We start from the raw sequence: 14230 nt of genomic DNA, 5'->3' as shown, positions 1-14230 counted from the left end.
GCGATTCTGTTTTGAAAATCTGCACTGAGTTAAGGCAGCCTTTATGTGTGCAAATCTATACAAAGAGCGCAGTGAAATTAAGGAGGCTGAGATTCCTAGTGGCTAACATAAAATGAGAACTAGGAGGGGTTCCCTAGCACCGAGGATGCAGACAGATCTGAATTCCTACATCCTGTGGCTTAGACTTTGTGAGGATCAAGAAGGCACTTTGATGTGAAAATCAACACGTTCTTGTTCAGAAAGGGGCCCGCCCCGTGAGCTACTTCGTGCAAGTTATCAAGTTATCATAGGCAAAGGCAAGTGTACCCCCGGGGAGAGGCCATCAGGCCTGGGGTGAATAACTGAGCGGAAACTAGGGGAAGGGCACAGCTTGCATCAGATCAGGAGGAGGCGGCTGGGAGCCCGCTTCCCTGGTGTCAATCTAGGAGTGCAGAGCTGGTCAGATCGGCACTTCAGTAAGTTAATCTGCACACCGGTGATTTATCAGAAAAGACAAGCCTGCTAGACTAGAGACTGTCATGGTACCTCCCTGCCTTTCTGAAAAGTCTCTAATTTTCTTCTGGAGCACATTTCTTAAAATAAAGGAAGCCCCTAGAGTGTGCTATGATATTAATATTTATTGATTAAATCAAAGAATTTTGGAAAGCATGTTTCTCAGAGAACCAATAATCAAAAAGACTACATTGTCTCAGGACCAGAGGACTCAGTCCCATCATTTTCAGTATTGTTCATGTGACCTAAATTCCTCATGTCTGAGCACTAGGTCTAAGACTTCTGGGACTCTCCGGAGTTCCCTGAGTGTCTACACTGCACTCCTCTGTGACTGCAGGGGAAGCGGGGAGGGGAGTGTTCAGCTGCTGGGAAGAGGAGGGAGGGTCACTGTGTTTGGGTCATTCAGTGGCAGTCGCCTGGCTCTGCTCCTGGTTTGTTGTGCCTCTCTGCACAGGTCACCCTGGTGCTTTGTGCTCCAACTTTACTAAAAATGGCAAGAATTCTCACATCTCCCAAAGAAGTAGCATCTGGCTATTTAATGCTTAGGTGGTATTTTCAAAACATCAAGCGCCAAGATCAGTCCATGGCAGAAAATCAAAGATCCATGGCTTCCCTAATGAGGCAGCCAATGTGCCTTTCTTTCTTCTCCCTTTAAACATCCAAAGGAACTAAGCTCTCAGATGTCTGTGTACTATTGAGAGAGGACAACCTCAAATTCCTGGAGTTGGTAAACCGCTCCTTAGGTCTCTTTAGTGAACACAGTTGGTGCATAATGGAGCCCAGTTTACAGACAATCCTGTGCCACTCAAACTATGTAACCAGAGACAATAGGACTATAGAAAATTTGGGCAAGAAGGTTCCATAACCAATGTTTGGTAGTTATATTTTATTGAAAAAGATATTTAATCCTAAAAACACTAATGCAGCAATGGCCTTAATGAAAGCGTTTACTTAAACTTTAAAGAAGGTATTCAGAAGGTTAGAGATAATCAAGGGCCATGGACAGAAGGTAGAAGGTATAAAATTTAAATGTTTTTGGTACTAGAGATTGAACTCAGGGCCTTCACTAAGCTATAGCCCCAACCCAGTTATTGATTGACTGACGGATTGATTGAGACAGGAAGTTGCTAAGGTGTTCAGGCTGAGCCAGAATTTGTAATCCTCCTGCCTCAGCTTCCTAGGATGTTGGGATTATAGTGCCCTGAGCCTCTCTTCAGACTCTCAGAAGGCACATCAGAAAATGAGACACATTGTGGGCTCAACCATGCCTCCCCTGCCAAATTCTCAGTCTCTTGGAAAGTGACCTTAGTTGGAAACAGGCTCATTGTGGATATGAACATGGACATGATTGGTGAGGATGAGGTCATAGGGGAGCAGGCCTGGCCTCTAGCCCACTGTGATTGGTGTCTTTACAGAAAGGGGAGATTTAGACCCAGACACATACGTAGGGTGTGTACCATATGAAAATGGATGTCAGAAACTCATCCACAGCCAAGAAACACTGGAGACGGACAGCGGAGCACCAGGAGCCAGGGACAGGCCTGGGTCAGACTGCCTCTCATGGTCCTCAGCCAGCTCCATCTCACACTTCCCAGCTCCAGAACTGGGAGACAACACAATTCCAGGGCACGGCACTCCTTGGCCTTTCTTAGGACAGCCCTAAGAAACAAGCATGACAAGTTTCACCTGGTTGTTCTATCCTCGGGAACCGTATATACACACCCCCTCCCATACTTATTCTGCTCCCTTGAAGACTTGTTTGCATTAGTGTATTATTTTCTTAAAATACAAGTATTCCCCCACAAGGCTGTGATGTCAAGCGTTCACACCCAGTGGCATTATTATATTTTGCAGTGATGGCCACAAAAGTGCCCATTGCACATTGTACAGAGAACACTGTCCTGTCCTGTCTCGGTCCAGGAAGGTTTACAATTGTAATCTCAAGGAGAAGCTACTGGAATTCTAGTGAGTCAATTCCAATCTACCACTTCCAGTGTGAACCACAGCAAGAAGACTCTGAGATGTATGTACAGTTGTAGGAAACCAAGAGGTCCTAAGTCCAGCCAAGATGATGGTTCACCAGAACACAGGCCATGACTCAGGGGCCACTCCAGGTTTTATTAATTCTCCAGAAGGGGAGTGGCTCAGGGGCAAATGACAGTGACAGTGGCAGGACAAACATGAGTGCCATGACTACCATGAGCTGGGCTAGGTAGGAGGCCTGAGATCACCTCTATGGTATGTAGAGGGCAAAAATACAGAGAGAACAATCTGCATATCAACTGAGGTAGTTGCTAATAATTTTTTTTCAGTTCTGATGTACAATCCTTCTTGCCCTGGGAAGTCACAGCCTCTTTCTCGAGGCTGGGTTCCAGCCAACAGCGTCCACCATGGTTCTCCATCCCACTCGGCTCAACCATGCATTTGGGTAGTCACTGAGCAGGGTGACATTGACCTGTCACTTTGCTTCAGAGATTACACATCAGCTCCTCAGCCAGCCCCATTACATTGCTTAAAACCAACTGAAAGAATAAAGAAATAGCCTAGCTAGCTCTGTACATGGCAGTACATGGAGATAGGGCTAAGTTTATCCAAAATGGAGATGGTTGCTCTTCTTTTCACGGAGAGTCTTCTCTGTGGTTCCTACCTAAGGGCCCCTTTAGGACCTTGTCATTTCCCTAAGGGGCGATGGCTAATGTCCCTCTCTTAGACTCCAGGTAGGCTGTGACCGCTTGTAACCAACAGAATGTTGTAGATGTGATGCTGCCGTGATTGCTAAAGTCAGGTCAGAAAGCTGGTGCCTTGCCAGTGGATACTTTCACTGGACCATCTAACTGCCCAAGGGCGCCATAGTGGATGCTCAGATTCACACTTCTGGAGGAGCCACATGGACAGAGTCTAGACCTTGAAGAGAGAGGTGCTTGGCAAGGTTGCAGGGGCTCCGGTCCTCTCTGCTGCTCTGGCTATGACCACTGCCTTACAATAACCACTTGAGGGACCTGAAACCAAGGTCTCTCCACTGAAACTTCTCTCTAAATTCCTGATTCACAGAGTCCAAAGTGGTGACGAAGTTACTGTTGTTCACTGGGGTAATTTATTGTACAGCAGTGGATGGTGAATGTGTCATAATGCATTACTCAGATAATCAAATATCTTGGCTTTTAAATCAACTGTTCCAGAATTTAATTTTCTTTAGGAAAGGGTGGGAATCAGAGGCCAAAAGATGATTTGGCAACCTCAAAACATCTACTTTGCAGATTTCTCTGGAGTCTGGCGGGCAGTTTTGTAATCTGCTCAAAACAGGCAGCACTGCTCCCCTTGTCCTGCCGGTCGGAGGCCCTCAGAAGTGGAAAGCTCTAATCACCTAGTATTTATGTAAATAAGCACATTTATATAGACCACAGAGCCCCTCTTTTCTGCCTGTTTCCAAAGATGCTCTCCAATGCAGAACTGTGCCATCAGCTGCTGTGGATGCATTCATTATCTCTGAACAAGTTCATTACCACTGGGGCCAGATTTTTCCAACTTTTGAAGATCTCTACTTTCTTTTCTTTTTATTCTTTTTTTTTTTTTTTTTTTCTTCCCTTTGGTACCAGGAATCAAACTCACGACCTTGAGCTTGCTGGACAAGTGTTTATGCCGCTAATCCAAATCCCTGGCCCAAGATCTCTACTTTCGAGCAGATCCCTGCACCAATTCTAATGACTCTTACTGGGTTTGTGATGAGGTGAGAAGGCCTAGATAACAAAGGTTTTTGCACTTTGAATAATCCCCCCACTTGGCACATCATCGGGGGCCCAGGGCTGACCAGTTATGAAAGACCATTCCGCCAGCCACTTCCTTCCAAAGTTCAGAAAAAGCCTGGATCCTCCCTCTCTGCCTGTGACTTGCTTTCTATGGTGTCTTTGATTTGCTCCCCCATCAGGGCATTTGAATAAGTAATCCCCCTGCCGCCCTTTTGTTGTTGAGTTCTTGCCCGCTGCTTCTGGTCTCCAAGACACCCCTCAACATTTACTGCCAGGATTAAGACGCCTGTGAAATCCACTCTGTGCTGCAGACGCCTACCGAAGCAGTCCTTAAAAAACATTGACTTCTTTTCCCTTTTCAGCCCTGAAACAGCATTTGCAGGAAAGGAGTCATTCAGACCATGGCTATTAGTTAAGAATCTCGGCAGACAATAGCTGAGGGGCAGCAAAGAAGCTGAAAAGGCTTTGTAATCCCCTATTTGTGACTCCCAAGTGGGAGTTGCTCACAGTGATTTCTGCAAACTGGCAAATGCTGCTGTCATTTACACCTAATCAGATAATCATAGGGCTGAGAGAGCCCTTAACCCACTCTCCCTCAGGGGCCTGCAGGCTGAGGAGGCTTTCTGACAAGTGTTGCAGAGTCCTTCAGTGCGGTCTTCTTCACACAGCTGGAAAAATCTGGCGGCATTAAAGGAGGAGACATCTGCCTCTCTAAATAAACAGAGTGTGGGCTTTTAAAATTTTTTTCTCGCAACTCTATTTTCCTCCTAAGCAGTGTGCAGATGCACATCAGCCCTGGTCCTCAAGCCCTGTAGAAGATTGGTGTCTCTAACCTCGGTTCACATGTGGGGAAACAGAGGCTTGAAGAGGTTAAATTGCTGGCTAGGGACTGAGAGAGCTTCAAAACAATGACCAAGCGACCTGTTGGCCCAGTCTGAGGGATTTTCTGGGATGTAGGGCTTGACCTGATGACAATCAGTTCTGGAAACCCAGAAAGTGGTCAGTCATCCTAGGTTCAGCTAGGTCTACACTGTCTTCCCCACAAAGCTGGACACCAGCCTGCATGGCTCGCAGCCTGATTTGGCTCTAGGACAGATGGAGCATCTACTGGCTCGGCCCTGAGGAGTGCTGCTGCCATTTGTCTCTGAATCAGAGTGAAGTCAGTTGGGTCTACTTTGTGACTCCCAAGTCCCCAGATCCTCCCGAAGATTCTCAGCATGTGCTGGAAAGACCGGTCCCAGAGCTGACTCTCCCCAGAAATGGGGACCACAGACCCTTACCCATGACACTGCCAGAGCCTGGTTGCAGAGACTTGAGTAGCCATGGAAGAGGCAGGTTCTTACCAGGATGCAGAGCAGAACCGCGCCATGTTAGTTAGCAAAGCCTGACTATAGCCTAATCTTTGTTAGAAGCAGAAATCAGAACTTTCAGACACTTTCTGAAGATGATCTGTTTCTCTGCCTTCTCTCCCTCCTCTTCCTTCCTCTCTCCCCACCTCAGAGTTTTCTCTTTCATTATGCCTCCCTGGACTGTGTGGAAAGTCTGCACTGACCAAACCCACAGGAGAGGGATGCCATTGGAGCAGGGTCCTGGTGGCTGCCCTTCACACACATACAGTGCCGGGCATGGCCCTCTGGCTAGATCTCCTTTGGCCCGCAGTCCCTGGGGAAGGTGCTCCAAGGTGAGGCAGGCACATGCAGAGCAGGGGCAACTGCCCTGGGCACTGAGGCCACCCCTCCCTCAGGCCTGAGTGGGGCACTGTCCACCCCATGGCCCCCTGGGACCTCCAACCTCTCATGGCTCCTGAGAGCCTTGCCTTGAAGGACAGGAGTGAAAACAGGAAGAACCTCAGAAAGAACATCAGACTAGACTTCTCAGTACAGCAAATTTGCACCGGGGTCCATTGTGGGCCTCTGGGGTAAGAAGAGGAAGGAATTCCCCTCTTCCCCTCTCCCTCTCCTTCCATGATTCCACCTTAATAATTCTCAGCTCTTTTTTTCTCCACCATGTCAAACATGCATCTTAATGTACAGCTTTGCCATCAAAATGTAGCTCTGTAGGCTCAGCTTTTCTTTCCTTTTCCTCTGGTTCCCCGAAAAACCACTCACAAAAGTCCAGGGTCTCATAGAGCCCTCAGGGTTGGAGGAGCCTATGCAGCCGGGTGACTCTGCTCTTCCCCCTTTTCTGGGGGCTCACCCAAGACTCAGCTGGTAAGTCTGTGTTGATATAAGGAAATCTATATCATACCTACGTCTAGGACGAGTTCGTGTTCTCTAAAATCCAAGAATGAATATTAGAAACAACAGAGGTTAAGAACAGAAACATTTATTGAGAGAAAAAAAGCTTCTGTTTGAGGGAAAGAGACACAAGGAGTCCCAAGTGGTTTGCCAAAGATTCTGTCTTTTCTAGAGATTTTTATAGAGTAAAACCATGAAGGGAGGCAGGTTTAAAGTGGGGAAACCTGGGAACTTGCAAGGCAAATGAGCATGGGTGGGACAGAACTATGATCAATCAATCAGATTAGTTGTTCAGGTAGAATTGACCAAATTAGGGACAAATGGGGAAACAAGACATGTAGCAAAGTGAGCATGCTTATGGATCAGTGACTCTTGCTGTAGGGGGTTGGAATGGTGACTCCTGGCTTCTCAAGGTCATCCATACCTAACCCCTAATGCTTATACTTAGGGTGTGGTTGCATTTGTTTTGCCCTTTGTCTTGAAATCTGGCCCACAGCAAGAGGTGTGTGACTCCCAAGATCACAAGACATTTGGTCATTTCACTAGTTTCTTCAAAGGCCTAGCCCTGTCTGACTGCCTATAATATTTCTAACTAGCCTGTAACAGCGTGACCTGTGGTGGCCCAGTCAGGCAAGCTTGTTGCCCTGAGACTGCATATTTTCTTCCAGCTCTCAACTTGCTGCTTGCTGTGAGCTCGGGGCATCCTTGGGTTTCAGTAGTGACTGTGGGACTCTCCTCACCCAAGAGCTAGGGGATTATGATTGAGCAGTGCTGGGGACCACAAATTCACAGTGACTGGTTTACATATTTTCTTATGGGATAAAAGGAAGAACTGGGATTATTAGTACCATCCATCTGAGATCTCACATTAACTCTCCTTAGCATAAAATCATCTATGTCTTCATGAGTCATCTCAAGATTATACTCAAGGTCAAGATACTTCTCCTAAATTAACATAATCTGCTATTTGGAAAAGTTTTTAAACCACTCCCAAGATCCTGTTGAGTTTCCTGGTTTTCCACTCTAACCCCTTCCTTGACTGAAAAAATAAATATGGGCTACCCACAAAACATTTCTTAACCACCAGAGTCTTGAACTCTGCAGAGGTTTTGACCCTCCTGGAGTCCTAAAATCATACCACTTGTCTCATTTATTTTAAGCCTTTGCTGTACACTCATTTGGGAGACTGGGGACCTAGACCAGATCCCTGATAGGGTACATTGACCCTGACCTGAAGCCAGCCTCCACCCTATATAAGCTGTAGTCATTTTTAAAAATAAAGAGATTTGACCGGAATTTCGCCAAGCCTCTATCTCTCTTTTCTCTTGCCCTGCCTCCATCCCCGATCCCCTCTCCAGGTGAGACCCATGGATTGATCCGCAGCCGGATCACCCACCCATCATCCTGTGGAGGCCACCCTATCCCTCCGGGGAAGGTCACCATGTTTCTTCTCAGGCAGCTCCTGACGGCAGCCAGAAGCCCTGGTGCTTCAGAGAAGAATGAGGTATTTGTGGGTGAAGAAATCTCAACCCCACTCCGTGGACAGGTGGTGTCCCCTCCTTGTTATCAAGGATTCTCCCCTCCTCCAGCCTTTTGCCACACTGGATGACAAAGGAGCACAAGGCTTGGGACCTCCACCTTCATTAGACTCTAGATGACAAGGAAGGCTGAGACACTCTGGATGGGCAGCAGCAGAGCAAAGGCACCATGGGCCACAGCAGACAGGATGGCTTCTGTTAATACCCACCTCCAGGCATCAACTGACCTCAGCTCAGAAACAGCAGGTGGCTTAGGTAAGACAGTGGGATCCATGCTCTGAATGGAGCATGCACAGTTCACCGAAAGGATGACTGCATCACTGCTATATCCACAACAACCACCAGGAAAGAAGTGTAATCATGTCATAACTTCCACAGCCTCCTCATCAAGGAACTCGAGAACTCTTCTGTCGAAAGGAGCTGAGGGAGATGCCTCCATGCTCTGTGTGTGGGCCCCTTTGTTGTCCTGGTTCTCTGTCACATCTGCCATTTCCCTTCTGCTCCCCACACTGCTGCAGGCCTGGCCAGGGTAGCCAGGAAGAGACCTTGGTAGGTGAGAACTTCCACACCTTCCTCAGGGACTCAGTTGGTCCATAAGTTCATAGCTTCAACCGTGATTCCCTTGTCTGGGTACCCCGTTCCTCTCTTATTCTACAAAGATCAGATTTGAATCCTGGGAGGCTTAGTTTTTTTTTTTTTTTTTATCAGTACTGGGGATCGAACTCACGACCACAGGCTTGCAAGGCAGGCTTTTATGCCACAGAGCTAAATCCCCAGCCCCGAGGCTTAAGTTTTCAGGAACCAGCTTCCTACACTAGCGGTAAGTAGGGAGAAAGTAGCTGCTCCCACCGTCCAGTCTCACTGCCCTCTGTGTAATTGGCTGTGGCAGTGGGGGGCTTTCTGTTCACCTATTTGCATGGGCATCTCCATGGGCTCCTGGTTGTAACTCCAGCATTGGCGACCATCAATTGGGCCAGCCTCCTAGGCATTACTGCTAAGGGCTTCCTCCACATTAATGTTACTCCTTGCACCAAACCTATGAGCTAAATACCATGTTCCCATTTTACATATAGGCTCAGAGGAGAAATGTAAGTTGACTTGGGTCACATAACTGGTAAACACAAACGCTGACTGGCACTTGAACCCAACCCACCAGATTGAAAAGCCCTCACTCTTCCCTTCCCATCATTTTTCCAGTCACTCAGCAAACACATCTGGAGTATCTATCTTTTCCTGGGCATTGTTGATAGAGCAGAACATCTGGCTCACCCCTTCCTTTCTCCTATTTTTTGTGATCTGTGACCATGGAGAAAAGTGTTCCCAACACCTACAGTGAGGAAAAACTGGAACAGCAAACAGAAGGAAAGAAATGACTGATTTGCAGGTACATGTTGTGTTTCTTAATACCTAGAAGAAAAAAGACCATGAGCACTGTGACTGTGGTTTGCTTGTCCCAGGCAGTGGCTGCAGTTCCTAGGCAGAAACAGATGCAAACACGGGGTTAGTAAAATTCTACTGAAATCTAAGACAAAAGGAGGAATAGGAAAACGAGCCTAAAACCAGTACAGGCTGCTTTGCCATATTTTATGAGTACTGGGTACGATTTTTATAAGAAATCAGCAGCATCACTGATCCCATTTGGTGCAGAAGACAAGAGGCTAACAGAATGTGTACTGATCCCTGGGACTCTGGAGATGGGAAAAAACAAGGGCCAGCCTACAGGGGAAAACCCATAGCAGCCAGCTACTTCCCTTGCTTATGAATTAAGTAGTTTTCTTTTTGCTGAGTGGTGAAGCAAACTTTTCTTGAAAAAAAAGAAAGAAAAGCATAGAGAGAGCTAATATAGTTAGCTCAAGTCAGGCAATGAACCCCTGAAGAACCAAACCCACATACCTACAGCATTCTTCAGTGATGTAAAAACTGCTTCACGGTTTCAGCCACTTTGAGTTTCATCTCTGTGATATGCTGGATAAAGAGAATCACCTTGAAGCCAATGCATTATGCAAGAACAAAAGAATGCATCTGCCAAACCCTGTCTGTTGGGTTGCAAAGTCTCCAACGGAATTCGGAACTGAGCAGTGAGCATGTGCTTACTGAGCACCTGCTGTGACAGGAACGGGGCACATGGCAGTCAAGGTCTTTGCCATCATGGAAATGTCATTCTGGAAGACAAATGACAAGTAAATAAATAATTACAAGTAGATGAAAGCATCCTCAGGCAACCTTCTAAAGATTGGTTTAAATCAGTCCTAAGTATAAGTCCAGATTCTGAAATCAGATCTGGATTCACATTCCATCTCCATCCCTTACCGTGATCCTGGGCAACTTGCTTAATCTTTTTGAGTATCAGTTTCATCTGTAGGATGACGATAACGAAAACACAAATTTGCAGGGCTGTGAGGATTCAGTAAGCAAACAAGGTCTCTGGCCTACAGCCTGGCACACAGTCAGTCTCTCCAGATTTAGCTCATATTTATCATCTTCATTGCCATTGTAATAACTCATGCCAGGCACTGTGAGTGTCCAAGAGTGAACAAGACATAGACCCTGCATTCAGGAAATCTGAGAGGCAAGAAAGTGCCCAGACCTGGCCATAGAACTGTGGGAAGTCAGGCAATGAACAGGCAACAAGCCAAGGGACTCCCTGGATAACTTAGTCTGGGAGCCCAGCCTCAGTTTCCACTTTTTCCCATACATGTTTTATAAACATTACCCCTTTTTCCAAGAGGAAAGGAAACAAATAATCAAAACCATGGCAGCTCTTCTTTCTCAGATGGAGGTTGCTCCCAAGAGAATTGAGGAGTCTGTTCTATGCTCAGTGACGTCAAAAATACAGTGCGTGTAGCACTTTCCAGTTCACGTTACGGACCAGCAAATGTACACAGATACTCCCATAAATGATCTCACCCAACCATCTCCCTCCGTTCATCCCAATTCATACCCACTTAGCATGTTGCCTTACTAACCGCCGTATCTAGCTCATAAAAGAAAGATAAACACCCAGCTGCCTGAGCCTCCCACCCACACACCCACCCTTGTCTTGAGGAGCATCCCTGGAAGATCAGCCGAGCCCCGATTCTCACACTCCTTCTGTGCACAACTCAGATCAGAATTTCATTAGTAGAGTCAGGGGAGAGGAAAGGAGAAAGAACATACAGATGGGCATGAGGACAGTGTCGCAGGAGAACTAACACTGTCTCATCCTGGCCAGTCCCCTGCCTTTCATTGTTCCTTATTTGTACATTCCGTCTCCAGAAGAAAACAACTTTTCACTAACTGGGCAGCTGTCCAGCCCTTAGCTGGGCATCTGCCTGCAAAGCTGTAAGATCGATGGCATTAGACCTGAGCTGCCAAAAAGGGGCTGCTCCAAATAAGGAAGCTGGGGGCAGTCCAGGGTCCAGCTTCTCAGCCTCCATCTCTGGGCTGCAGCTCCCCTCTAGTCCTGCCCAAGAGTCTTACCTAGCTAAGAAGGACGACAGCAGCAAGAAGATATCGACCAGCAGGTTCCAAGGGACTCTCAGAAGTCGCCACCTGCATATCAAACCTGAATAACAAGGAGCTGTGCAACCTGGGCAGACTCTCAGTCGGTTCCCTCCTGCCCACGCGGCAGGTTTTTCAGGTCCTTGCTTGAACACACTCTCAGGCGTAAATAAACGTGCAATCAGTGACCTCCTCGCCGGCCCGGCTATTTAAGCAGGCTGACATCAGCACCCGCGGATTCCAAACCCCGGCTCGCCTGTCTCCACTTCTCAGCTGCTGGAAAGTAAGTAACTTTCAGAAGTTTGCCTTTGAGGGAGAGAATGCACTGTGTAGAAACCAGATGCGAATGCTATGGTCACAGTACTGTGTTTGCTCTTCTGCTGGAAAATTATGGAAGGGGAAGAGAGACTTTAAAATGCAATACTTCCTGCCAGCAGGGAGCCAGAGAATGCTCCTGGGTTTCAGAGACCAAATCCTTTGCAAAATGTGCAAGGGTTTGAGGTGGATTTGGAATGCTGGTGGGTGCAGTGTGTGTGGGGGGCGGGGGGGCTTCTGGCCAGCAGGTGAAATATTTTTGTTTGTTTACCTATTTCTGAAAGACTCTTTGAATCCAGCACTTATGTTACTCTGCCAAATGCATGGTTCTGTAGTTTGGGAGCTGATAATTGCTACTCGAGGTCTCAGCCTTCTCTGAACTCAGACATAATCTTGTTTAAAAAAATATTTTGTGTTCAAAGTAGAGGGGAGGGAATATCTCTCGATCGAGATTGTGAATGTGCAGTGTTGCTTACTGTTGCTTCTTGTTCTCATAAGACTGATTTATAATGACAACCTTGTCTGAGATGGAAGGCATCCAGTGCTCTGGGGGTTTTGAGGAAGTGGAGATCTGTGATATTTGAGCTTAATGGTATCTAGGAATTCAGGGTATACTGTTAAGTGGAAGAGGAGTCTTTGCATTAAAAGGAATAGAATACCCGTAGCTTTGATGAGAGGGCTCAGAGAAGAGGAATGCTGTCCTCATGAAGTAGACAGTGCCCTGTCATGTAAGTGGTGACGTAGGCTTCAGTACAAGCAGGGCAGGCAGAGAACAAAACAGCTCAAGGAAGGGAGGAACAGATAGCTGAGGATTTATAACAAGACATCATGTGCAATAAGATGCATGCGGGACACTAAAGGAAGTCAGCGTGACAGTAATCCCATAGCTCAGTTGTGCGGGCCAAGTGCCCAGTCATGAAGCAAACACACTGGTGAAAGCCACAAACCTTTCCCAGATTCTCACCTGTGGGCATCGGCCCCTTTCATCCCCAACAAACATCTGGATGCTCATTTTCTGGAGCCTAACAGCCCACCGACCTTAAATTAAGACCCTGGTTTAAGAACATGCTTTAGTTTTCATCTGGGTTAGAGCTGCTGATCAGAGCCTGCAGAGAGAGCATGGTGGGCTAAGACCCTTAACCTGGAAGGCCCTTTTTGGTCACTCAGCTGAAGCTCTGTGACAAGTTCATGAAAATCTTCTGTCCATCAAGCAAATAGTGCTTAAGTGTTTCTCTGAGTCCCCGACTGAGGACTGGGAGGAAGAGAAAAGAAAAGAAAAGTGGGCCTAGGTCCCAAAGAGCTTAAAAATCTAAACTCCAGGATTGTAATAACAATAAGTCAGTCAAGAAGCAATATGTATTGCGTGATTCCATTTGAAGAAGGCACAGTTCATCTATAGAAGATCAGTGTTGCTTGGAGAAGGAGGTGAAGGAAGATATTTAGGACACTTGGTTTGGGGCGGGGAGAATCACCAAAGGAGCAAAGAAAACTTTTGGAGGTGATAGATATGCTCACTACGTGTTGATCCTTTCTTTCTTTGTTTCTTCCTTCCTCTCTGTCGGTCTGTCTGTCTCTTTGAGACAAGGTCTCACTATGTAGTTCAGGCTGGCCCTGAGCTCGCTTTGTAGCCCATGCTGGCCTGAAACCCTTAGTGTTCCTCTGCCTGGTTTCCTGAGTGCTTGGGTTACAGACATGCACCACCACGCCTAGCTACCTATTTTTATATGTGGAAACTCATCAAAGTGTACACTTGAAACATATGTAGCATTATATGTCAATCATATCACAACAAATCATTCTTCAACAACATAGTGCTTTTTGTAAATAAATGCAGCATGAAAATAAAAGATGACGCTAGGCGTGTTGCTGCAAGCCTGTAATTCCAGCACTCAAGAGGCTGAGGTAGGAGGATCACTGGGAGTTTGAGGCCAGCCTGGGCTACACACGGAGTTCAAGGCCAGGCTGACCTACTTGGTGATTTCCTCTCAAAAAACCAAGGAAAAGAAAAAAAAAAGATGAATAATTTTGGAAAATAATAAATTTAAGGAATAAAGTATAGAGATAAGACAGGAGGGATCATGCAGTTTTTAAGACTGAGCAATGATTTAACCTGGGGATTGTTAGAGCTGGAGAACTTTTTATAAAACATCAGTGACTGGGCTCCACTCCAGACAGATTAACCAGAATCCTTCGGAGAGTGGTTCTGGCCTTAGTTTATAAAGTGCCCTGGGGCCTCTCCTGTGTAGCTAGGAGTGAAACTCAAGCCCTTCTTTTGATGGATGAAGATGGTAAAGGCCATAGAGTGTGGGGACAGCCCAGGGCCACATGGTCACTGTGTCTCAAATCAGAGCAAACAGGGAGGCCTGGAGAGCACTACTACCATGGGAGCTCAGTGGGAGGAAGAGGCTGCTCTGGGTTCCCA

At 46.8% G+C, this 14230-nt stretch overlaps 1 protein-coding gene and 1 long non-coding RNA gene across 2 annotated transcripts in view; one reads left to right on the top strand and one right to left on the bottom strand.

The window, feature by feature from the left end:
• Nucleotides 1-6547: 6547 nt before the first annotated feature.
• Nucleotides 6548-11640, bottom strand: LOC134474111 (uncharacterized). Its single transcript, XR_010044723.1, has 2 exons — nucleotides 11473-11640; nucleotides 6548-10175 (listed from the first exon to the last, which is right to left on the bottom strand). It is a non-coding gene; the product is annotated as an uncharacterized LOC134474111 (long non-coding RNA).
• Nucleotides 11573-14230, top strand: part of Hopx (HOP homeobox) — a 27144-nt gene continuing 24486 nt past the window's right edge. The window contains exon 1 of the mRNA XM_063240727.1: nucleotides 11573-11776. The gene's annotated coding sequence lies outside the window, so the exon portion shown is untranslated. The remainder of the gene's footprint in view (nucleotides 11777-14230) is intronic.

Source organism: Cavia porcellus, unplaced genomic scaffold (genome assembly GCF_034190915.1).
Source record: "Cavia porcellus strain 051 isolate PalLab524CR breed Dunkin Hartley unplaced genomic scaffold, mCavPor4.1 scaffold_30, whole genome shotgun sequence".
Lineage (NCBI taxonomy): Eukaryota > Metazoa > Chordata > Mammalia > Rodentia > Caviidae > Cavia > Cavia porcellus.
Note: the sequence above shows the minus strand (reverse complement) of the source record. Positions and strands in the feature narration are given on the sequence as shown.